This window comes from Canis aureus, chromosome 3 (assembly GCF_053574225.1).
Source record: "Canis aureus isolate CA01 chromosome 3, VMU_Caureus_v.1.0, whole genome shotgun sequence".
In the NCBI taxonomy this organism is placed as follows: Eukaryota; Metazoa; Chordata; class Mammalia; order Carnivora; family Canidae; genus Canis; species Canis aureus.
Window position 1 is genome coordinate 76,535,568 of NC_135613.1, and position 26,257 is coordinate 76,561,824.

The 26,257-nt window shown below is 39.8% G+C and overlaps 1 long non-coding RNA gene across 8 annotated transcripts in view; it reads right to left on the bottom strand.

Annotated features, from left to right (window-relative positions):
- The window catches only part of LOC144311423 (uncharacterized), a 168,726-nt gene extending 145,568 nt beyond the window's left edge, over window positions 1-23,158 (bottom strand). Inside the window, exons 1-3 of one of the 8 annotated variants that reach the window (XR_013377008.1) lie at window positions 22,331-23,158; window positions 6,735-6,842; window positions 6,431-6,521 (exon numbers count right to left, since the gene is read on the bottom strand). This is a non-coding gene — a long non-coding RNA (uncharacterized LOC144311423). The remainder of the gene's footprint in view (window positions 1-6,430; window positions 6,522-6,734; window positions 6,843-22,330) is intronic. The other 7 variants (XR_013376995.1, XR_013376994.1, XR_013376999.1 and 4 more) reach the window with 7 other exon arrangements.
- Between the last annotated feature and the right edge of the window lie 3,099 nt (window positions 23,159-26,257).

Below are 26,257 nucleotides of genomic sequence, written 5' to 3' on the forward strand. Positions count from 1 at the left end.
CCTGCTAGAGTTCCACAGACATAACTTTAAGAGCTCCCATTAAATGGCTGCCTGTTGTGTGTCAGAAGCTTTTCATACACACCTTAGGTGGGCAGTATCACTGTCTCATAGAAGAGAAGCTCAGAGCCAGCCCTTAAGGGATCTGTGCAGTGTCCTCTGGGTTAAGGTGTGAAGGTGGGATTTGAGCCCAGGTTGGTCTGGTCCCAAAGCATGTGTTCTTTCCATGATGCTTCCCCAGTATCACAGTAGTTACAGCAAAGAGAAAGTCATCTGAACAGGAGTTACTTTATCTTTTCCACATCATTCAATACATCACAGTCCACATGATCATTTTGACCCCCTACTGCCACTCCATACTGTAATAACTCAGAGACGTTTCACATCAGGCAGTTGGCCCTGCTTATTTGCATGCACACAAAGAGAGCTACAAAGATCCCAAGGGCATACATTTTTACCTTTGGTGTCTGGTACTTCTTGTGAAAATCTACTCTTCCCACATTAGCTGCAGCAACCCTGCTTTGAACAAATGGGAGTTCATCTGTGGGGCAATTGTCTATTGTTCTGGGGAATTGTCTTCTTCCTCAGGGGCTGGAGGCCTGATACAGACTCCTGTAAACACCTCAATCCATCTGGGTGCATGAAGTGTTTGAACACTCTGCAAAGGTCAACAAGAATGCAGAGTCCCGAATCTTATATAAATCCCCATGTTCCTTCTCAAAAGATTGAATTAGGTTTACTAGTTAATCTACTGTCTTTCACACACTATAGAAGCCAAGTAAATATCTGCTAAATAATGAATACTAATTAGCATATAACATTTGGGGCAAACCAAAGACAGGATCCAGGCTCTCTTACAACCTAGGCCAAAATCCAAAGCACGGAAATAGAATAGGTAGTCAGAAAATTGGGTCATTGAAAAAATGGGCTCCTTTTAGCATCACTATGATACTGATATAATTGTGACTTTTCTCATTGCCTCAGTTTACATAGATGACACATGAAGGGTGTGACTAGGTGATCACTAAGTTTTCTACCACGTGGGTTTATAATCTAAAATATTATTTTTAGAAAAAAATATTATTTTTAGGAGAAATAAATGAAAGTAAATTTCCTCACCAAGAAAAGTTTGATTTTTTTTTTCCTTTGAGCTAAAACCATTTAGGGAATTGGATCTGAACTACTTCTCATTCAAATTTCTGATTTTTTTGGAAGTAAACTGGCAGAAATGATGATTTCAAAAACTAGAACAAAAATTAAGTCATTGCACAAAATTAGAGTCTTATTCTGAGTGACACATTAATAATGGAACAAGAGTACTGAGCAAATTGCATTAACTTTGTCACTTCATAACAATAGGACACCAAAGAGGTGATTAAATTTATCTCCCTGACACAAGTGATAACTCCATACCAAATGCAGTGTTATAGTGTGTAGAAAATGGCATCTTTCCCCTTCCTGTTCTAAAATGTTAGATAATGACACATAAAACGTAATTAATAGATTCCTAGATGGTAGCTTACTGAGCAGCTTAAACTATTTCTTTTTTTAATTAATGTTTATTTTTAACAAAGTAATAAATGCACACAGAAAAAAAAGAGAGAGAGAGAGAGAAAGAAAGAAAGAAAGAAAGAAAGAAAGAAAGAAAGAAAGAAAGAAAGAAAAAAAGAAAGAAAGAAAGAGCAAACCAAATGGTCCTGAATGGAAAGAAGAAAAGGCTGCTGCCCCCTGTCTGCATGCCTCCTGTCCACAGCCCCACATTTTAGATGCATTTACTTTCAAATTATAAGCTATTTCTTCTGGGATTTATTTCTGTGTTTATAAATAATTTTATACTTAGACTATTATATCTTGGTTTACAAATTTAAGTAATATCTATTCTTCTACTTTAGAAGTTGAGGATTTCATGCTCCTATACTCCTCTCTTTTCATCTCTTGCATTATTTTTCATTTCAACTTCTGCTAATTTGTGTTCAGTATTTATATTATTATAGCTGCATAAATAACATTCATTACTATTCATTATAACAGTATACTGAGAGTAAGTATACTAGCAGATGATACTGAGATACTGAGAGTATACTACTAGGAATTAAGAGTAGTGTACCATTATTGTGTCATTTGTTGTACAACCTTTTGTATTTTTCCTAGAGTTAATAATTGTTTTCATTTTTTAACTTGCTTAATTTTTTTTAAAAAAATTTATGCTAAAAGTTATAGGTAATAATAGACTAGGAGATGAAATCCTATTGACCTTGTAGGAACTTAGGATAAAAGTAATAAGATGAAAAGTAATAAGGATAAATATACAGTTCGTACATGAAGTTCATAAAGTCAATTGCATGACTATAAGATAGGGACCTAATTTGACCTATATCTGAGGGAAAGAGAGTTGTGTTCTTTCACTGATCCCAAACTCCACATGTGTCAGTAGAAGAATTCAGTCGTTAAAACACAATCTAGGGCTATATTAATTGAAATGTACTCTCCAGAAAAAGAAAGATGATAGCTCTATTTTCACACTCCATAATGAATTCCATGAGAGAGTGTACAGAATATATTGGACAAGATCATGAGAATCTGAAGAACATGCCATATGAAAAATAAAGAAGGAAATTGAGAACATTAGCCTAGAAATGTTTTAGGGGGAAATTACAGTTGTCTGCAGATATGTGCAAAGCTATCACATAGAAAATGAGATCATAAATAAATGCTGCTTGACTCCAGGGGCAGATGTAAGACCAATGGGTGAGTGTCAAGGAGGCAGGTTCAGTTCAATGATCGTAGAACTTTCTAACAACTAGGTCCACTAACAGTAGTGTAGACACTGTGGTTGTCCTTCCAGCATCAATTCTCCCATTCTTGCCTTGGTAACAGCCATTTAAACTGGGCCCTTGGTTGTCCAACTGAAGATTGCATGTTCTACTTTTCCTTGATATGGCCCTGAAATTAGGTTCAGACCATAAGGATATAAACAAAAATGACACATGCCACTGCTTTCTTATGCCTTTAAAAAGAAAGGAGTGTGCCCTCTTCGTCTCTGTCTCCCTTCCTAAGGTTTGGAATGTGGTCAAGATGAGTCTTCTTTGATCTTGTGGACAAATCTAAAAATCACAGAGCAAGAAGATGGAAGGAACTTGAGTTCCCTCCTTTCTCAGCCGTGGATTATTTGAACTGTTAACTAAGAGAGAAACCTTCTATCCATAAAATTTATACTTGGTTAAGTCACACATTAGATTCTTGTTATACTAGCTGTACCCTATATATTAAATAGTAAAGATAGCTTTTATTTATTTTATTATTTTATTTTATTTTATTTTATTTTATTTTATTTTATTTTTTAAAAGATTTATTTACTTATTAGGGAGAGGGAGAGAGAGAGAGAGTGAGAGAGCATCAAGTTAGTACAGGGAGGGACAGAGGGAAAGGGAGAGAGAAACTTTACCAGACTCTTTACTGACCTTGAAGCCTAACATGGGGCTCAATCTCACGACCCTAAGATCATGACCCAAGCTGACGCCAAGAGTCAGACACTCAATAGACTATGTCATGCAGGGGCCCTGATTGAGACACCTTTTAAACAGGTCTTCAGGAAGTCATCATTGGGCTTCCAAGGAGGCTTTTCTCTTATTCCACTGCTTTTTTCCAACACCAAGCAATTAACTCAGTTCTGACACTGTCTACCTGGAATTAGCATCAGATACTATAGGTCCAGGGTTCAGTGCTACAAGACTGTCCCACCTTCAGATGGCAATCACAAAGCCCAGTTGTTATCTGTGCTTCTGGCTACAGGTCACAGATTCTCACACCCCCTCCTTGGGATTTGCTAGAGCAGCTCACAGAACTCAAAAAGAAACATTTACTGACATTTACCAGTTTATTATAAAAGAGACACAGATGAACAGCCAGATGAAAGAGTTTGTATAAGGCAAGGTATGGGGGGGAAAGGCATGGAGTTTCTGTGCTCTCTCTGACCATGCCACCCTTCCAGCACCTTTACATGGTCACCAACCCAAAAGCTCTCTGAACTCTGTCCTTTTGGCATTTTTATGGGTGCTTCATTACATGGGCATGATTGAAGAGAACATTGACCATTGGTGATTGAACTCATGAGCTAGAGGCATGACTGAAAGGGATTTGTTATGAATAGTAATAAGACACTCTTGTAATCATTATGACTCTAGAGCTATTTCAGGACCCAAGGACAAAAGACCAAACACTATAAAAAAAAGATTCTCCCATTTTTCTTATTGCTTAGGACATTCCAAGGGTTTGGGGCGTTACGTGTCAGCAATAGGGATGAACACCAAATATATATTTCTTTTTTGTTTTGTTTTTGTTTTTTTAAGTAGGCTCCATACCCAGCATGGAGCCCAATTGTGGGAGGAACTCATAACCCTGATATCAAGACCTGAGCTGAGATCAAGAGCTGGAAGCTTAACCAATTGAGCCACCCAGGGGCCCCTCCCTGTTTAAGTTCTAACAGCATTCTGGGAGAGGGTCCACTTCTCCATTTCCTTTCACACTGAACTTGGGTGAGAATGTGACTTTGGTGAGCAGGGCTCTATTTAGAAACAGTCTGACTGGCCCCGTGTGCTTCTCACCTGTGGAGAGACTCGGCAAAAAGGTGAATTGGCCTTGACATAATGCCAGTGAGATCTGGGAATTTACTCTTCAGGTAAACACTTTGGAGCTAGCACTTTTCTGCCCTACCCTGGCCCTTGTTATGTATCCCAAGAACCACTGTGCTTCTTTTTATGTAATGTTCACCCAATGGTTAATTACTTGCTTATCATATTCATTTGCATATGAATTATAGGTTGAGCCTCTCAATTTCTGCAAAGAAGCTAGTTAGAAGTATGATAGGGTTTGTGTTGAATCTGTACAGGTATTTGCCTCCATAAATTTTCTTCTAAGCACTGCTTTAGCTGCATCCCCTAAATTTTGCAACGTTGTGTTTTTGTTTTCATTCATCTCAAGGCATTTTCTAATTTCTCTTTTGATCTCTTCTTTGAGCCATTAATTACTTGGAGCACATAGTTTAATTTCTATACACTTGTGAATTTCCCAAATTTCTTTGTTATTGGTTTCTAACTCCATTCTACTGTGGTCAGAGAAAGTACACTATATGATGATTATTTCAATGCTTTCAAATTTGTTGAGTTTCATTTTATGTCTTCACATATAGGCTTTTCTGGAGTATGTTTCATATATTTTGAGAAGAAATGTGCCTTCTGCTATTTTGCGTAGACTGTTTTATGTCTGTTAGGATGTTTGGTTGATAGGATTGCTCAAGTCTTCTATTTTCTCATTGATCTTCAAACTAGCTGTTTTATCTGCAATGGACAGTGGGTGGTGAAGTATCCAACTATTCCTATTGAAACATTTATTTTTCCTTTTAGTTCTTCAGGTTTTGGTTCATGTATTTTGAGGATCTGTTCTCAGGTGCACATTTGATTATAATTATCATATTTTTCATGATTGATTGAGCTTTCACCATTATAAAATGTTCCTCTTTATCTCTAGTAACACATTTTTTTTCTTTTAAATTTTATTTTGCCTGATATTAGTATAGCCACTCTAGCATTCTTATGGTTTCAGTTTGAATGATATATATTTTTCCATCCTTATACTTTCAACCTATTTTTGTCATTGAGTCTCAAGTATCTGTCCTGTAGATGCATATAGTTGCATATTTTTTTATTTATCCAGTCTGACAATCTCTGTCTTTTCATTGGCTTATTTAATTCTATTCAAGTTTAGTGTTATTATTGATATAGTTGGATTTGCATCTGCTATTTTACTTTTTGTCCTTTATATGGCTCATATCTTTTTGTTCCACTGTTCTTCTTTTACTGTATTCTTTTACATTCAGTGAATATATTTTAGTTTAACATTTTGGTTCTTTTTTTTTTTAACATTTTGGTTCTTTTAATTTTTTTATTATATCGCTTTGAGTTATTTTTTTGATAACTGCTCTAGGGCTTACCATATATATCATAACTTATTGGAACTAACTTTATTAACTTAATTCTAGTAAAAAAAAACTTACTCCTAAAAACAAAACAACAACCAAAAAAACTTACTCCTGTATGACTATTCCTTCTTCTTCCTTTTTGGCTATTATTGTTATACGTATTACATTTATAAATATTACAAACTAAACAATACATTGATATAATTATTACTTTATATAATTTTACGTCTATTTTGAAAGCTGGCAAAAGAGATCAGTGATACATTCATACAGTTTGTTGTAGTAACCTTATCTCCTATTTCTGATCTTCATTTATTTCTGTGGATCAGGATACCAATTGGTGTCATTTTCTTACTATAATACAGCTTTGCTCCCACCCACCTCCTTTGTGCTGTTACTGTCAATTATATTGTATTTCCATATGCGATAAGCCCAACCATACAATTTTATACATACCAGTTTATACAATTGCTTGTGAAATCAGGTAAGAGAAGAAAGAACACAGAGGCATTTATGTTGTCTTTTAAAATTACATAATTAGGGATCCCTGGGTGGCGCAGCGGTTTGGCGCCTGCCTTTGGCCCAGGGGGCGATCCTGGAGACACAGGATTGAATCCCACGTCGGGCTCCCAGTGCATGGAGCCTGCTTCTCCCTCTGCCTGTGTCTCTGCCTCTCTCTCTCTGTCTCTGTGTGACTATCATAAATAAATAAAAAATTTTAAAAAAATAAAATAAAATAAAATTACATAATTATCTTTACTTGTGCTCTTTGTTTTTATCGAATGGATTTTAATTACTGCTTGGGGTCACTTGCTTCCATTCTGAAGAAGTTTCTTTATTATTCCTTGAATCCAGAGGGGAAGGAAACCTGGCAAGAAAGAGGTGGTTTCTTGTGATAATGAGCAGCAAAGAGAAAAATGGAAAATTGAGTGAAATCAAACGGGCAAACGACTGGCCAGCTACTCCACAGTACTAGAAATATGCTTTACTAGAAATTTGAATAGGTCTGCTTTACTGATTCAATGAATCATAGGTCTTAGTGTTTTTCAAATGTAAATCAATTTCATCTTTATAGGATGACCCAATTAAGTAATAGTTAAGAGTTTAGATTTTTTAATCTGGTAGAGATAGACTCAAATTTTAAATATGCCACCTAAAAACTCCGTGACCTTAGAAAATTTACTTAATCTCTTCGAGTCTCATTTACTCATCTTTAACACTATAGTATATGCCACAGAGAGCTGTGTGACAGCTACATGAGGAATGGCATGCAAAATGTTTATTCTCCCACACAAATGCTCAGTAAACGGCAAGCTTTAAAAACATAGTAAAAAAATAAAATAAAATAAAATAAAAACATAGTAATATTGGACTTGTGGTTTTGATTATGATGACGTATAGATATCAAATTCATTTATATATTGTGAACATTGGTAAGACTGAACAAAATACACGAAGCAGCACTTTTAAAGCTTTAGACAAGAGGAATAGGAGGGATATGCTCTTTAAAGATTAAAAACACATTAGGTGGGCTCTATAGTCACTACAGCTTTCTACATGGGAGTTATCTCCAAACTATAGCATAAGAAGGAAAAAGAAAAGATGCAGGAAACAGAGACAGAAGGTTGAGGTGGGGGTCACAAAGAGAAAAAAAAAACAGTGGAAAAAAATGAACAGAGCCTTGTGTTTCATTATAAGACAACATCAAGGGGCCTAAACATTTAAACAAGAGATAATATCCATTTTGCACACTTTCCAACTTATTTTATGAGGCCAGAATTGCTCTGATGGCAAAATGACATAATGATGAAAGGAAATGACAAATAAGTAAGCTTCGCAGTTATAAGAGGAAAAAAACATTGAATAAAATGTTAGCACACTGAATCCAGCAATACATAAGGATAATACATCATGACTAAGTAGGTTGTCTATAGGAATGCTAAGTTGGTTCAATAATACACATTGATCAATATAGTTTACCACATTAGAAAAATAAAGGAGAGAATCATAAGATTAGCTCAATAGATGCAGCAAAAGAATTTGACAAAATCCAACTAAAACTCTCAGCAATCTAGAAAGAGAAGGGAACATCCTAAGTCTGATGAGGGGCATCTATAAAAACCTACAGCTAGCATCATACTTAATGGCAAAGGACTGAAAGCTTCTTCCAGACTGGAAACTAGCAAGGATGGCTGCTCTTACAATACTATTAGTATTAGCCAGTAAAAAAGATGTGGAAAAGAAATTTTAAAAAGAAAGGGAAGACTTGGAAATTATAAAGGAAGACATAAAAGTATTTTATTCATAGACAACATGATAGTATACATGGCAAATGATTCTAAAAATCTACCCAAAAAACCCAAAATTTATAGAAATAAGTGAATTTAGCAAAGTCACAGGATACATTTCAACATAAAAGAAATCTATTGAATGTCTATATATAGCAACAAACAACTGGAAATAATTTGTTCGAGTATTATTTATAACAGTATTAAGAAAGATCCTTGGGGATGAATTTAATGAATGATGTGCAAGGCCTCCACATGGAGAACCACTGAGAATTGAAAGACTTAAATAATGGAGACACCATGATAGCTGGTAATCCACTATATTGGGAAGACTCTGGGGAAATTACAATGATGTACATTATTTGTGGTTATTCTTTCTTTCTTTCTTTCTTTCTTTCTTTCTTTCTTTCTTTCTTTCTTTCTTCTCTTTCTTTCTTTCTTTCTTTCTTTCTTTCTTTCTTTCTTCTTTCTTTCCTTCCTTCCTTCCTTCCTTCCTTCCTTCCTTCCTTCCTTCCTTCTAAATATTTTATTTATTTATTCATGAGAGACACACAGAGAGAGGCAGAGACATAGAGAGAGAAGTAGGCTCCCTAAGGGAAGCCCATTGTGGGACTCCATCCCTGGACCCTGTGATCATGACCTGAGCCAAAGGCAGATGCTCAACCTCTGAGTCACCCAGGCACCCTGTTGTTACTTCTTCTAAATACTTGTTAAACTATTACATAATAATAGCTACCACTTATTAGTGCCAGGTGTGACTAACAAATTCCTAAAGCGGCAGCTCTTACCACTTCTCTAGCGGAAGATTCCTTCTGGCTCATAGGATCAATGACAAATTCCTTTGGTATCACAGGCCTTCTACTATTGGAGCTACAGGAAGCTCCAAGCTTCCTTTCTATATTCCTCCCTCCTATACTCCAGCCACACTGGATTCTCCAGCCAACTTAAGATTGTTTTTTCATCTTCAGGTGATTTTATTCATGCCATGAAGGCAACAGTACCTATACAAGTGTACAGCAATGGTTTACGTTTCCATCTGACATAGCTTGCTTAAATTTATAGCCAGGCTGATGGTCTACCTGATGTGCAAAGTAAAACTGGTTATTACTCACCATCAGCTTCTCAGGATTCTAAGCTTTCAATGCTTTATTTTTTTTTTTTACCAGCACTCTTGATTTTATAAACAATGAAGCCCATCGACGCCAGTTTTCTCCAAATCTCCCCGTAACTTGGGTTTAGTAGGGCTTCACTGGGATCCAGACATTTTAAAATAAAGTTTTGAGGCATCTCAGCATAGGATCAACAGCTCTGGCCACTCCAAAGCCCCACCGCCAACAGCTTGCAAAGGTCACTGAGTGACCAGTTTAAGATTTTGACCTTCAGGCATCTGGGTGGCTCAGTGCTTGAACATCTGCCTTTGGCTCAGGTGGTGATCCTGGGGTCCTGGGATGGCATCCGGCATCCAGCTCCCATAAGGAGCCTGCTTCTCCCTCTGCCTATGTCTCTGCCTCTCTCTCTCTCTGTGTCTCATGAATAAACAAAATCTTTTAAAAATAATAAAAAAAGGATTTTAACCTTCATGTCTCGGTTCATGATATTCCCTTCCTTTATGTGACTGTTCACCCCACCTCACCAGCCATCCTTAGCTGTGGACTGGGTCCCAGTACTTAAAATACTTAGTACAATGTAGGGCCGTTTAAGTACTTAAGGTGTGATAAGTAGTTGCTTACTGAAGAATAAAAGACAAATAATTCATTGACACCAATCCCAGAAGAGAGGATAAATGGATGCATTTGATTCTGAATAAAGACAAATGGAGATAAAATATGTGTTTAAACAATGCAGGCAAATCGCCTTAGTTGGCAGGCCTCTTTGGGAGCAGATTTTCATTATAAACCAAACCCACAATCATTCCAATTTTAGGGAATTCAGAGAAATTTGTTGGGCATTTATTTGTTTCTTCTATTGTTTACTTAGAGAATTATAAAGTTTTTTTAGTCTATAGATGATCAGTAGAGCTTCAAATTGATTTTTTGATTGAAGTATCCTCTATTATAGCCAAATGAGAGTTTTGAAATTAACTACACAAAAACGCTCAAATCTATTGTTTTGTATGTGTCCACGTGATACAGGGCGTTATATATTCAGGGCTGGTTTCAGGGCATAGGATCTATACAGTTACATAGGGTCCTACGCTTAAAAGGACTTGCACTTGGGGCCCCTGGGTGGCTCAGCGGTTGAGCATCTGCCTTCGGCTCAGGTCATGATACCAAGCTCCTGGGATCAAGTACCACCTCGGGCTCCCTGCATGGAGCCTGCTTCTCCCTCTGCCTGTGTCTCTGCCTCTCTCTGTGTGCCTCTCATGAATAAAAAATTAAAAAAAGAAAAAGAAAATAAAAGAAAAAGAAAAAGGACCTGCGCTTGATTTCATGCTCTACCTCTGCTGTCTTGAAATTCTTGTGATTTTGAACAAGGAGCCCTGCATTTTCATTTTGCACAGGTCCACGGAAATCATGTTACCATTCCTGCACATATCCCCCCATTCTCCACCATTCTTTTCACTCTGTGCATTTCTCCAGCTGTAAGGCAATCCCAATGGTTAGAGAAAACTAGAAAGCATGTGGAATACTGAGACGGTGAGGGTCTATGGGAACAAAAACCCAAGAGAAAAAAACAGTGCACCTGGGGCACTTTCTGTTGGCTACTATTTTTAAACTGCTTCCCTTAACAGCAGAACCAAGACAGGTCTGCTCTACAAACCAGATTTAAAACAGAAAACCCGGCTCCAAAGAGCACCAATGAGTTGCTTGAGTTGCCAATATCAACCAATCAGGGCAAGACCCTACCAACCAACAACCAACCAGGATGAAACATTTTTTTTTCTTTCCCTCATTAGCAAATTGGACCCGAGTGGGGACCAGAACAGGAACTTTATACAAGCAGGGCCCTCCCCATTGTTGGAGGAGGCCAGCCTAAGTACTATGTGTTGTTGCTGTGTCTTCTTTCAGCTTCACCTGTAACCTCTGTGCCTTTGATTTTGAGGTCTGGCCTCATTTCGGGTTCAAGAACCTGACTCCCATAACAATACTGGAGGTCGTACTTCCTCAGCTCTCCATCTTTTGGGATTTCCTCTCGGTCCTTCCCCTATGATCTCTAGTAGGAAGATCTGGAGACTTCTAAGCTAGTCCAAGTTCCCCATTTTGTCCATTAGAAAACTGAGAGGGACAGGATTCCCCAGCCACCACTTAGATAATTTTAACTAACGAAGTTAGGGAAGTTGACAACCGGTCACTCAGGTTGGCAGGATATGCATAAGGATCAGTTCCTATCTCAGATGGAGCCTGATTCTCATCGCAGGCAGATGTGATGTCAACATCCCTAAGCTCCTGACCTCTCCCTCCTACTATTCCATCTCCACTTCAACACCACAGACTCTGAAAAATTAAAGAGAATCTGAGGTAATCCCCATCACCCAGGAGTCTTTAAATGTTAACCTCTAAGCGTCTGGGAATCTTACTTTTTAAGGGAGGCTTGCTTGTTTGAGGTACACTTTGGTTATTAGAATGTATTTTCTCTTTACAAAGAACAGAAATGGGACTCTGCTAATTCCACCCCTGGAAATTAATTCCTCTGCAAAATGACAGACAGCTTGACTTCTTTCTTCATATATCAGCTTTTCAAATAATTGCAAATAGCTTGACTTCCACCACGCCTTCCCCAGAGGCTGTTTGGATTTCTTTTCTAGTTGAACACTCAATTGTCTGTGATGTTCCATAGTGATGTAGTTTCTAAGCACCTTCCTATCTTTGTCTCTTTCCTCTTGTTAACCTTAGAGCCATTTAAAAAATCCTTAGTTTGGGACGCCTGGGTGGCTCAATGGTTGAGCACCTGACTTCGGCCCAGGGTGTGATCCTGGGGTCCTGGGATCCAGTCTCATATCAGGCTCCCTGCATGGAGCCTGCTTTTCCCTCTGCATATGTCTCTGCCTCTCTCTGTGTGTCTCTCATGAATAAATACATAAAATTAAAAAAAAAATCCTTAGGTTATAAAAGGGAAATAGTACAAAGCAAAAGTATCATGGCACGTGTTTTGTTTTGTTTTAATTTGCTAATTAAACGTCAGTAATAAAGTTCTAGGACAGTGAGACCGGCCAAGATTGTAGGAAGAGTATGTATGTAAGTCAAGGGTTTTGGTTGCAAGTGACAATATCCAACTGGGAGTTGCTTAAGCAAATATAAGATTGTGTTGATCAAAGAGCAACTAGTCCTCTTCCCCTTCAGTTTCAGTTGGGAAAGTTTCAGGAAAGGGCTCTGATTGGCCAAAGTGGGTCATTGTCCATTCCTGGGTGAGAGTCAGACCAGGAAAGCTCCACTTGGATGACACGGCTGCAGGAGTGGGACAGAGCATAACTGGGAGGAAGGTGAAATATTCCTCCCAGAAGGAAAAAGCTCTGGGCCTAGTTGTGATCTGCAGTGGGTGAGCCAAAAATTCAAATAAAGGAAAAGGAGAGACAATTACATTATAAGAATAGAGTTGATAAGATCCATTTTTTTTCCTTTTTATTTTTTAAAGGGAGATAAACAAGTAATGAGACAAAATGTTGAGTATATTGAATTTTTAATTGCTATCTACTAAAATGAAACTTAATATTTCGTTGTGGGAAAGAATTACAACCATTTAAATACATTTTCTGTTAAGTTCTAAAACCTGTGCTGAGTGCCTAGGCGTATGAAGGTGCTTTGGAAATTAAAACAGAAACAATTGATGATCACGTGAAAGGGGGAAAGTGCCTGCTGCCTGCTTAGGCGGGAGAACCTGTCCAAAAGACCCTGTCATTGTCCGGCCCTTGGCGGTGCTCCCGGGGAAGAGGCACACAGAACCCAAGCTGTGGGCAGACACTCAGACTGCATTTCTAATGCACTGTTTGCTTCAGCACTGGGAAAGCCCAGAGGGGGACCCTTCATTTGTCCAATTAAAGATGGGCTTTCACTAAGTGCCACCCCAGAGCCCACAGACCGAAGACATATATGTATTAGTGGCTGCCCAGAGCCAGTAAGACAGCTAAAATGTCAGCAAGCAGGACCACGAAGTGGTTCTAGTTTCCTTGTGGTTGGAATCTGTTGAGTTTACAGCCCAAATCTGACCACACAGGCCTGGAAGAGTGTGCAAGAGAGCCAGTGAGAGGAAGTTAGCCAATGTTGGATCCAGGCCAGTCAACCTTCTAAGAAAATGTGCCAGCAAGGGGCAGGGGAGACCCTTGCCAAGAGAAAGCTTGCCTCCTGTGACTGTTTCTCATGGAGACATAATGCATTGGCTGACCAAATGCTCCCACTGGCCCCACAAAAATGCTTCCTGCTTCTCCAGGCCTACAGAGCAATTGCTCTTGCCCCTTGAGCTGAAAGAAGATCAATATGGCTGCCCAATAGATAATCGTGACCTGGTGCTCTCCAGATAGCTTGTCTTGTTCTCTCAGAGGACCCTGGTTGTTTATACAAAGTGGAAAACATTTTGTGTAAAATGGAAAAACACTGTTAAAAATAAAAGCTTTCGATATTTTACTTTCCAAGGGGAACTACGGAGGGCATTTTTAAATCAATCAGCAAATATTTATTAGGCAGCTACTATCTGCAAACTACTGTGCTAAACTGTTGTCAATTCACGGGAGTGGTATAATTAAACCATTCACATAGATTATAAAATAGGTGAACTATTTAATAACCAATACACCTGAGTTTATATATCAAATGAATATGATCTCCTTCAGAACAATTACTCTTAGTCCAATTGTATTATCTATAGAAAGAATTTTTAAAAAATTATTTTCTTTGGACATCACCTTTGGATCTTGTGGTACAGTTTTTTTAATATTTTCAATGTTGCAAAGCTATGGAGAATAGAGGCAAGATAAAATTGAGAAACCTATTTTCTGATAAAAAGCAAATGAAGTCCTCACAAAGACTTACATGCGGATGTTCAGATGGCTTTATTCATAGCGGCTAAAAACTGGAAACAATCCAAATATCCATCACTGATGAATGGATACACAGATGTGGTATATCCATACAGTGAAAAATTATTCCGCCTTAAGTCTGAACTACTGATACATGCCACAAGGAGGTTGGACCTCAAAAATATTCTAGGGGTGCCTGGGTGGCTCAGTTGGTTAAGCATCCAACTCTTGGTTTCGCCTCGGGTCATGATCTCAGGGTCATGAGATTGAGCCTTGCATCCAGCTCTGTGTGCTAGGTGCCTGCCTGGGTTTTCTCCCCTCTCCTTCCACCCCTTGCAAAGTTCCAAAATCAGTTGCAGCACCTTGAGAATGAAGGAATGCTCATCTCCTCCCGGAGGAAGGGCGGTGATGCCAATTCTTATTTGCATACAGTCTCATGGGCACTGCTCCCCTAGCTCTATAGAGCTGCTGCCTTTCCCTGAGCTTACACTTTACTATGGAGATAAGACACATATAAATGTTCTGTAATCTATCAATAAATAAAGTACAATAAGTGTGCTAATGTCAAACTAGTAAAAGCCCTTTTGCTCTTTTCAAAGTGTGAGTTGATGGCTGAGTAAGAAATAAGCTTTTTTTTTTTTTTTTAAACATGGCTAACGCGCAAGATCCCTACATACAGAAATAAGAAAAATCAGATATAAGGGGGAGAAAAAGTCTCCAAATGTGGGAACGTATTGTTCTTCCTTCCAGCCTCCCTCCCTGAAATGTTACTGCAGTAACTGGCAATCTTCCACTGAAGTTCTTTTGCCCCAAGTCTAAGGGAAATAGCACCATGATTGATACTGCATTTTCAAAGTCACAAATACATAGAAATAAATTCAAGCTATAGCTCAAATGAATGACTACATGTTAGATTTCAGCTGACATGGAGTTGAAATCTGTCGTTGGCATTAGTCTCCATTTCCCTATAGAGCTGAAGTTGGCAGCTTGAAGTTTTTTCTTTAGTGGTTGCACCAATGACCTCTCTCTGCCTACCTCTGTTTCTTGTCTTAAGATTTCCTTCTTGAAGTCCAGAATGATTTTCCTATTGTGCTCTGAAGGATAAGCCCGCACAAAGTGGCTATGACACCAAGCTCTGTGCCAGAGTGTAGAAGTGGGATTAAGGATTTACAGGTCCAGTTTTGTATGATTTTGAGAGGTTTAGCACAGTGGGGAACTGGGCTTGTTAATTACTCAGATAAATGCTAATTGACCTATAAAAATGCAGGATTAAGTTGTTAAGATCTGCTCCAACTGGCATTATGGAAAGATGGAGGGGCTCAGACTATGGTTACAGCTCTCTAGAGGCAGGGAGAGATGCATGCAGCTACGTGCCACAAAACCAGATGGCCTTTCCATGTCATTGAGGGGGCTCTTACGGGATATCTGAAGAATAAGAAGCGGTTCAATTAAAGTACATTGTGGAGAAGGAAGTTACTTAACACATGCTAGCCAGTTGAAACCTCATATTGAAACAAAACACCAAGCTACCAGTCACTAAGGAGGGAAGTCCAGGGTAAAAACATTTGGAAGACCAAGCATAAGACTTGGGAAACTGGTGCTGAACTTGGGGAAGTCTCACCATTATTGGCTGAGAATCAGGCAATTCTAGTGTATTTCAGCAGGTCTAGTAGGAGGTGGGGAGCTCAGAGCTTAGTTGCTAAGACTTTAGCGAGAAAGCAACTATGAATAAATTATAACACGTGAGCATATTCTCTCGTGTTATGATAAACTGTTTCATGTTTGTGTCAGCTTTGCAATCTAAATAGTCAAAGGACACCAACTGTATCTACTTGAACTCAATTGCTAGTATTTAGCATAGATTTTACAAGGATGCTTGAACGATATTATTGGATTTTGCTGACTTTATACAGGTCAGCAAGCTCAACTGAAGAGTTAGAAAAACACAACCTCTCATCCCAGTAAAATAAATTATGCTAGCCAAGAGTGCCTCCCAGATTTGTCATATAAATTAGCAGTAAAAAAAAAAATATATCTCCCAGACAAACTAAGCCACGTCTCTAATCCCCATGTCGGTCACCTCTTTCCTAATTATCACTAAAGCATGACTTAGCTGGATGAACCATAGCTCAGGAGGGAGCATTAAAGTGCAGACATTAACCATGATGACTTCTCCGAGGCACTAAATAGAGTGGAAATGTATCTCTAAGACTGAGCAGCGGCCTGAGGATATTCTAGATTTTTGTTGAGGACTATCAAGAGGAAGGAGAATGGAAGCAGTGCCTAACAGCAAATAAAAGGAAACCTGAAGTCTACAAGGGGTGGTGTCAAGGCACGGCCAAGAAAGGCAAATAGTTCTACCAAGAACCAATCCACATCCATTTCTGGGGGGCTCAGAAGGCCTGAAAAACATGGATCAGCCTATAAGCAAATCTGAATTATGACGAAGAAAAGATTAGGTAAGGAACAAAGAGAAGGAGATTTTTGAGTCAGAGAAAGGAGAGGGATGGGGAGGAAGTTGTTTTGGGTAGATGATTTGCAAATGGGTCTTAATTTATCAAGGTGACTGAGTGGCAATATGGAGAGGTTTAATGCCACCAAAAGGTGTTTATTACCTACAACTCCTGTGGGAAGGAGGTCATGCCAACCCACACAGGGCCATGTGGAGAAGCACCAGTTTTAGTCAGGAGACAGAAGCAGAAGTGAGGGGGGGGAAGTATAGGCCATAGTGTTTATCGGAGCTTCTGGGGTAAAGATATAATAGGACGGGGTAAACAGCTGACTGATTAGTTTGAATAATTCCAGTCAGCTTTGGGGGCATAGAGACTGTCCTTGGTTGTCTGGCACCTGGCCTTGTGTTGATTAAAGGCAAAGGAAATATTGGCTTGATGTGTGAGTTAGATAAGGAGGTGGTTGGGAGTATGGCCTCAGGATTGCTTGGAGGGCTTGTAACACGGTTTTTATGTGTCTACTTAAGCCAGATCACAGGGGAGATGTGAACAATTTGGGCCATTGGTTTAACTCTATAATTAATGGAGGCCAAACAGGCAAATACAGAATTAAGAAAACAGAGAACGGGGGAATCTTATCCATCTATGTATATTTGTATGGCCTGGTCCTATGCTGTACATGTGGAAGGTCAATAAATACTGATTGGTTGGTTGGTTGGTTGGATAAGATTTTTGCAGTTGTGAAACCTTGAGAGAGAAAAATGGCTCTTTCCTTTTTCCCCTAAATCACGCCTTCCTGTAGCAGAATTTGCCAGCTACAGGATTATATCCCAAGTTGCTCAGTGATGAAATGGCTTGAGTAAGACATATGTTGTATCTTTTTGGTTTAGGCAATTTTTGCTAGTAGGCACATACACACTAATGTCTATATTCTTGATCTATTTTTTATCTTTCACCATAAACTCGCCAGGGATAAATTTTTTCCTCATTTATTATAAAAATAGGGTAATGGTAACATTTTAGAAACTACATCAGGCCAGAGAACTTGCACCTTTATCTCCCCTGGTGCCCTTTCTTACCTCTACACCGAGCAATGAGTGTTCCTTTATTCTCTTCCTCAAATCAAATTCTGCTGTCCTGAAAGTAACCAGTGTCAATGACATATGTGTTAGCATGAATGGACACACGCCAATCAATTGCTAGTGTCTGTCTAGAGTCCTGTGTTGGGGACTCCGAGGTGTACCCCAGGCTCTGTGGGACATTCTGCTTTGACCAGTTCACGGTGTCAATCCCAGGTAAGGGAAGGAGCAGAGATAGGACGTGTAGCCATGTGTTTATCACATATTTAAGTTTATTGTTACTTGCTCCAAGATCATTTGCAATTTTATTTTTATTTCTAATTTGGCACAAGGAATTTTGTCTTCTGGAAAAGAATTTCAAAAATCAACAACAAACGAGAAAGTCATTTCACAGACTCGGTAGCTTTTTCAATCACATCACTAAGGAAACAAATACTTTTTAAAGGATCCACGAGCATCCTTAAATGTTTTCGAATACATAACTTATTTAATCATCACACAAACACTCAACACTTTATTATCACTTTTTCATGTAAAAAAATTAAGCTTTTACATATATTGATCTTTTTCCCTGTACAGCTGGTAAATAAGAGAGGTGAAAAAAAAAAGAGAGAGAGCTGGAACTTCACCTTGGCTCTGGCATTTTGCAGGGCCCAGGATTTTTCACTATACCAGTAAATAAGTTCCTCCATTGTCTTTGCTTCAAGCAATCTTGTGGATGTAGGGATGGCTAGAGGAACACAGAAGAGAAGAGCCCCGCCCATAAGTTGTCTATCTATACTCGCAACCTAAGACTCTTGAAACTTCAAATTCATATATGAATAAGAGAAGGTGAACCTAATAGGAACTGTATCTCCAATTAATGTTTATACGATGAAAAAATATGTAATTAGATCTGGAAGTGATTGGTTAATCAGGGAAGATTTCCTAGAGGGAATAATTTTATGTGAGGTTTTGAAAGAATATTGATACAAGGAGGGCAGGGATTCTGGGAAGAGGAAAATGAGAATCTCATGTATAAAATCGTTAGTTGTAGCTTTTCAGGTGGACCATGTATGCAAATGTGTTTGAATGTAAGACGTTGTATAAAGAAATCACCATTTATTTCTTTGGAAAATTCTTTTTTTTTTTCCTTTGGAAAATTCTATTACGTTCTGTTTAAAGGGCTGAAATGTCAGGGGGCCTAGAAAAGTTATTTTTAAAAATTGATCATTAAATTGAAACTACCTAGTGAATGAATTATAAAAGCCAGATGTCAGGAAAACCCCCTCACTGAAAAATAAGGAGACATCATGGAGTTGTCACAGAGAAATGAAAAATGTATGTTGGGGGTATCTTTTCATTCTGTCTTTTTGGCTCTACCTCAATGGAAAGAAAAAGCAGATTGGGGAACTGAGAGTATGAAAGAATAAACGTGGCTGTTGTTCATGACCTAATCTGTGCTAAGACACTTTCTTTTTTTGTCTCACAGGTGTGTCTCTAGCGACTATCTGGGGAGATAGGAGGGTAAATTGGGGATGTGGTGCAACGGAGTGACCCTTCCACTTTTTTTCGCATTGAGATCATAATGGCCAGGTAGATTATCATCATCAACCAGTGGTCTACAAAGAGTTCTGAGAATGGGGATCCCTGGGTGGCGCAGCAGTTTGGCGCCTGCCTTTGGCCCAGGGCGCGATCCTGGAGACCCGGGATTGAATCCCACGTCGGGCTCCCGGTGCATGGAGCCTGCTTCTCCCTCTGCCTGTGTCTCTGCCTCTCTCTCTCTCTCTCTCTCTCTATCATTAATAAAAAATTTTAAAAATCTTTAAAAAAAAAAAAGAGTTCTGAGAATGACCGGGGAGAGAGGGTGACTTCTGACCCATCCTCGATGTCATCAAACCCACAGTGCTCCTTTTCCAAAACTGAATGTACATCTAACTCTATAGGTATTAAAACAGTTTTGCATCGGAGAGTTTAGAGAAATGTTCCAGCCAAATGGAGTCAGGGCTTATGCTGCTCCTCAAGCCTTCCTTCTGAGAAAGGCCCTTTCCCCACACCATGTGACGATTGTGGGCACATGCCTCCAGCTGACAATCAGAACACCCACTGTCCTGGATATAGACAAATGGATGTGTGACCTCACCAGGGTCCTCTTCAGGAACTGATATGGACTGAATGATATGCTAGGGAGAGGAGGTTCTCTCTTTTCTCTTTACCCCGAAGGATGATATATAATCCAGGAATAACCAGTGATCATCTTCCCCGTCACCTGGAGAAAATCTGTCTGAAGCCAACAGAACCAGCCACCTGCAGAGCTAAGAGGTGGTGAAAACCATAGTCCTTGTGTTATCATTTGAAACCCCTGGATCCAGCTAGGTTTGAACTGAGGTTACCTCTTGGCCTTCTTGGTTATAGAAATGTACTACTGTGATATATAATAAAAAACATATATTTGGTCTTCGTCCTCATTTCAGGCATATAGAGCTCCCAAGAGAGGCCAAGGCATATTTTGTTATTCCTAACAAGCTCTTTTAAATAATACCTGAGTTTATGTTAATGAGTTGATTTTGGAAAGGCCCTAAGGATTTGGGCTGGTTGCCAGGAGAAGCAACCATGGTGATTAGAAGGTTGGTACTTTCAGCCTCAACTCCTGACCTCTGGGGAGGGGAGAAGAGTGGGAGACTGAATCCCCAATGGCTGATGATTTAATCCATCTTGCCTACGTAAGGAAGCTTCTATAAAAACCCAGAAGGATGGGTTTTGGAGAGCCTCTGGGTCGGTGCCCAAGAACTCATCAATGTTCTGGATAGCCGTGCATCCCAAACTCCACGGGGACAAGAAGCTCCTGTGCTCAGAACCCTTCCAGACCTTGCCCTATGTATCTCTTCATGTGGCCGTTCACTTGTATCCTTTAATATCCTTTGTAAAAAACCAATAATCTATAAGTAAACTGTTTTTCTGAGTTCTGTGAGCCGCTGCAGCAAATTAAAAACTCCAGTAAGGAGTCGTAGAAAACCTAACAGCCCCCCCGCCACACCTCTAAGGTGAAAAGATAGCTAAGATCTCATTCAGGAGTGTGAGGAATTCAATATTCAAAAAAGCTTGCTTGAAATTATTTTTCATCCTAAGCTGACCCGAGGTTTTTTTTTTTTTTTTTTTAAATATTTTTTTTGTATATTTTTTTTTAATTTTTTTTTTTTTTATTTATTTATGATAGTCACACAGAGAGAGAGAGAGAGAGAGGCAGAGACACAGGCAGAGGGAGAAGCAGGCTCCATGCACCGGGAGCCCGACGTGGGATTCAATCCCGGGTCTCCAGGATCGCGCCCTGGGCCAAAGGCAGGCGCCAAACCGCTGCGCCACCCAGGGATCCCTGACCCGAGGTTTAAAACTCAGAACTTCAAACAAGTATGTATGGGCTGGGGAAGGTTTTTGACTCCAAGAGACATTTCAGGATAAAGTAGAAGTTTCTTTTCAATTTAAGCCTGGAGGGAAATCCAAAAGTGGTTTGAGAGGAGACGGAGAATAATTAAAAGGCAGAGAGAAAGGAATCAAATTATACCTAGGTGTTTACACTTAAATATTATTTAAGTATTAATTAACATTCATATAGCTTTTAGATATGTGCCAGGAACTGTTCTAAGCACTTTAAAGATACTCCCTCATTTAACCTTCATAGAAACCCGATGAGATAACTTACTTTCAAGTACATCATTTAAAAAAATATATTTTTTTATTTATTTGTTCTTGAGAGACAGAGAGAGGCAGAGACACAGGCAGAGGGAGAAGCAGGATCCCTGTGGGGAGCGTGATGTGGAACTCCATCCCAGGACCCTGGGATCATGACCTGAGCTGAAGGCAGATGCTCAGCCACGGAGCCACCCAGGTGCCCCTCAAGTACATCATCGTTTTAACACATTTTACTAATGGTAATAATACCTGCCATTTTAAGTGCTCACTATAGCTGTACTTGGTGTATTTATTATTTCACAACAACCATAAGGAGTAGATACAGTTATTATGACTATTTCATGAATGAAAGCAAACAAACAAGACTAAGAGAAATTAGGTAGCTTTTCAAAGGACACACAGCCAATAGGTGGTAGATTTGAATCTCTGTCTGCCTGCCTTTAAAATCTGTACTCTGAATCACTGCACAATAGCCTATTAATAGTCACTCCTAATATCTTACTATTTATTTAAAAAGATTTTATTTATTTATTTGAGAAAGAGAAAGAGGAGAGCTGGAGCATGAGTGGTGGGAGAGTCAAAGAGAGAGGGAGAGGCAGGGTCCCCACTGAGTAAGAGTGGGGCTCCATCCCAGGACCCCAGGATCATGACGTTAGTGGAAGGCAGACGCTTAAATATCTTACTGTTTTAACACAGTTAGTTTTATATTTTCATATAGTCGAGTAAAAAAAGCCAGCATAACTAACACCTATACATATTTAACAAGATTATTACCCAGTACTACCATCCATCTGAAGGCAGCTTGTTCAAATCTGAAGCACCGCACACAGGACAAAATTAAGAGCTTTTGAAAGTTGTCTTTGCAACAATCCAAACTAATAAAGTCAGAGGATAAAATCACAGGGAGCATACACTCTTACCTTAGGGACAGTTATTCTCATCTTAATTTCCATACTATGAGCTGATGGATGTTGATTGAATGTCAGATTGATTGAATATCACAAGTGTTCTGAGTCGGCACATGAGATGAGATGTTTTAAGGAGAGTTTGATAAAGCTGCGATTTACGAAGTGTGGAAAATCTGCCAGGAATAGGGCAGTGTTCTGCATTAATAATAGGGGGAAACTCTTAGGCCTCCTCTTGTCCTCCTAAAGGCACAAGAAGAAGCAGTTCCTAGAACACAGGTAGGGGGGCTGTATGGACTAGGGCACCCCATGCAAGCTGGGCCCTCAACAGAGCAATGTGGCTGACCCACAGCCACCCGGAAGGTAGAAAGCTGGGGGAGGCACCTCCCTGACTGCCTTTCTTTGCTACAATGTGATCTCCTGCGAATGCCTTCAAATGGTCAACGCCAACCGAAAGCCAGAGGGTCAAGGATTCTGTTGATGTGGTTCACACCGCCAGCCTGTGGGAGCGCAGCACAGGGTGAGATGGAGTGGAGACTGCCTGAAAGGCAAATAGCCAACATCCAGAAGATTGATAACGGCCCAACCCAGCACGTGTTCTTTGATAAAACTGAATTTCCAAGCCTGCCCAAGTCTACATCCCTGACCCAGCCTAAGTAATTGGTCAGTCTCACTATTATAATCCTCTCTATCCCTCTTCCAGTCCTTTAAATCCAAAAAGGTCTCTGACCAAGGTTGGACCAGCCTACAGCTTTGGCCTCCTTTGTGCTCTTCCTTAACCAGCTGGCACAGAGAGAAATGCAGAGTGCTAGGTCCTCCAGCCTACCCCCCTACCAGCTCCATGCTAGCATGGCATTTATACCTTGAACCAACCTCTGGGGTGTTTGTTGTTCTAGCCAAAGGCTTCCTTGGGAAATTTCGCCATCCCATCTGCTCAGTAGATATCTGCCCTGGGGTAAGCTTGGAAAGGTGACAAGTTTAAGCAACGGCCAGAAACTCTGGCTTCTGTTTCTAGACTTGTGCAAAGTGCATGTGGTTGTTGCATGGACGACAAGAAGAGAGGCTTGGAATGGGCGTATTTATTTAAGCTGTCAGGTGAGATAAAATGTCAACATGTGGGCCTGGTTCAGTTTCCTTTCTTTATCCTTCCTTAGAAACCACTTGGGGTGGGTGTTGCACACAAATGGCTCATCCTTTTCTCATTCACTTCTATGTGTTCTTATCCAGCTCACCTTGACTGCAGGACGTACCACTATATTTTGCTTAGCCTTGCACTCTTGGGTAACACTCTGTGCATTGGTTGTTTCTCTCTGCTCTCATCTCTATAAAAATGTACTTGCTCTGAGTCTCATTCCTTACCCCTAGTTGAAGAAACTGGGGGAGATTAAAAGAAAAAAACTGACAAACTGTGCTAAGTTAGCGGCGTAGTTTTCAACATGTGCTCTGCCTGTGACTAGCTCTTGGAGTGTAGCTTGAAAACCTCCCACTCAACCGCTCAGTAGTCTGACTCATGTGGGGTTGCAACTCTCAGGACTGAGGTCATGCTCTTGAGCAAGGAGGACCTGCATTCTGGGTTCTCACAGCACTGCTTTTGAAAGCAAGGATTTCCCTGTAATACAGTCACATGTACTACAGAAAAGGAAGAGAAGATGGAGAAACGAGTTCCCAGCAGGTGCTGAATGTATTTGGCATGGTCTTAGTTTATTTAGACACAGTGACCAAGGGAAGAAGACTATTGCAAAACTTTAGCATAACATTGCTACAGTTCCCATGTCCAGTAGCTTAGTTCCTTGCATTTTCCTTGGAGAGACCAGAGTTTCACGTAACAATCTACCCTGTGGTCTACTGCATTTATATCTTAATGGAAATGAACCCATTTCCCAAATCTTCTTAATGCACGTTTTCTTTTTTGACCCATCCTGTCCCTTCATCAGCCTCTTTTGTATGGTTCTAGACCACACTGCTATGGAAACTTGACAAAATTCAGATGCTCCAGTATATTTAAAGATTTCATTTATTTATTTGAGAGAGAGAGAGCATGTGTGTGTGAGCGCAGGAGAGGGGTGGAGGGGCAGAGCAGGAAAGAGAAGGAGAAGGAGCGGGGGAAGAATCTCAAGTGGACTCTGCACGATCCCAGGACTCTGAGATCATGACCTGAGCTGAAACCAAGAGTCAGACGCTTAACTGACCAAGCCACCCAGGCACCCTTAGATGCCCCAGAATATTTAAACTGTAGCAGTTTCTGCATTCTCCTCCTTCCATTGAAATTATAAATATAAATGGAACCTTAAGCTCATCTACTAATGATAAAACAAGAGAAGGGAGGACTCAAGATTAAATACAAAGAAGAAGAAAAAAATACAGAGAAGAGTGCCCTGGCTAAAGACATTAGAGACACTGGACCAGGTTGCTGGGCAATGCTATCAACACTTCTTCTCAGATGATCTAAAAAATAATAGAAATGGTGGTTATCAAATTGGGCTGGTTGAGGTTCCTGGAACCAAGAGACAGGGTAAAATGATTTGGGCAATTCCTTTCTGAGCACAGAACAGTGGTCAAGAGTATGGATTCCAGGGTAGAAGAGATCCGGGAAGGAGACCTGGTTCTATCACATAGTAGCAGCAAAATCTTGGGCACACCACTTAACATCTCCTCAGAGAGTTCAAATGAGGATTAAGTAAGATTACTGGATACAAGGTGTTTAGTATAAAATCTGGCACCAGAGAAAGTACTCCATAAATATTAGCTTCTGTATTTAGCCTAGAGGTTTTTTTTTTTTTTTTTTAATTAATTCTTTCCTTCCAAACCCCCATGCCCAGCACATGCACACAGATCCATTCTCACGCAGCCACGGAGCTTAGGCCCTTCCCATGCAGGCCCAAAGCTGCCAGTCTCCAGCTCCACCCAAGTCTCACTGTCCCAGCTCCCTCTTATTAATCAGCTGACTTTGTAGCTCCTGACCTAATTTGAAACAATGTACAGTTGACTCTTGAACAACATGGGTTTGAATAGCCCATGTCCTCTTACAGGTGGGTTTCTCTTCCCGTAACACAATACAGTACTGTACATGCATTTTCCTTATGACTGTCTTAATAACATTTTCTTTCCTCTAACTTGCTTTCCTGTGAGGATATTGTATAGAATGCAAATAAGCTACGTGCTAATCGACTGTTCATGTTGTTATTGGTAACGCTTCCGGTCAACAATAGGGTTTTAGTAGGTAAGTTTTGGGGGAGTTAAAAGTAATACATGGGTTTTTGAGTGCATGGGGTGTCGGCACTCCAACCCTCCATGTTGTTCGAGGATCAACTGTAGTTCGCCTAGGTCTCATTCCTTCATTCAATCCCCCTCATGTAGAATCTGATGAAGACCCTATGCTGATGGCTTGACTATTTCTCTTCATCCTTCAAGTCTGGAATCACATGTTCCAGGAGCTAGAATCTCTGAGCTGGAAGGAACGTTGGCATCATCTAGCCTAGGGTAAATGCTACGCTGCAGGTAAGCCTAAGACACCCATCGAACTCAAAACGGCAGGTAGTAGTGTTTGTAGAGAAGTCTTACTGGTGCAGTTGACTTCTGTGTAGACTCTTCAGAGACGGAGCAGAAGTTGATGAGGTGGAGGAGGGGAGGTTGTTTAACAAAGGAAATGTGCAAGCACTGCATGTTCTAAGATACAGGAACATAGAATGGCTAAGGGCTTGGGTGTCAGAAGGGAAGTAGAGATAAGGGCAGATATGGGAAGAATTTCAGAAAAGAAAAAGTCACACAAACATTTAAAGATGTTTTCAAGTTATTAGGAGCATGACTTTCCTTACCCTTAACCTAAAGTGGAAGATGAAGACAGATACTGCTGTCTTTTCTGAAATATCCGATTAGTTCAATGACATGTACATCAAGGTCTTAAAAATCTGAGTGTATGTTTTTATAATGACTTAATCTTAA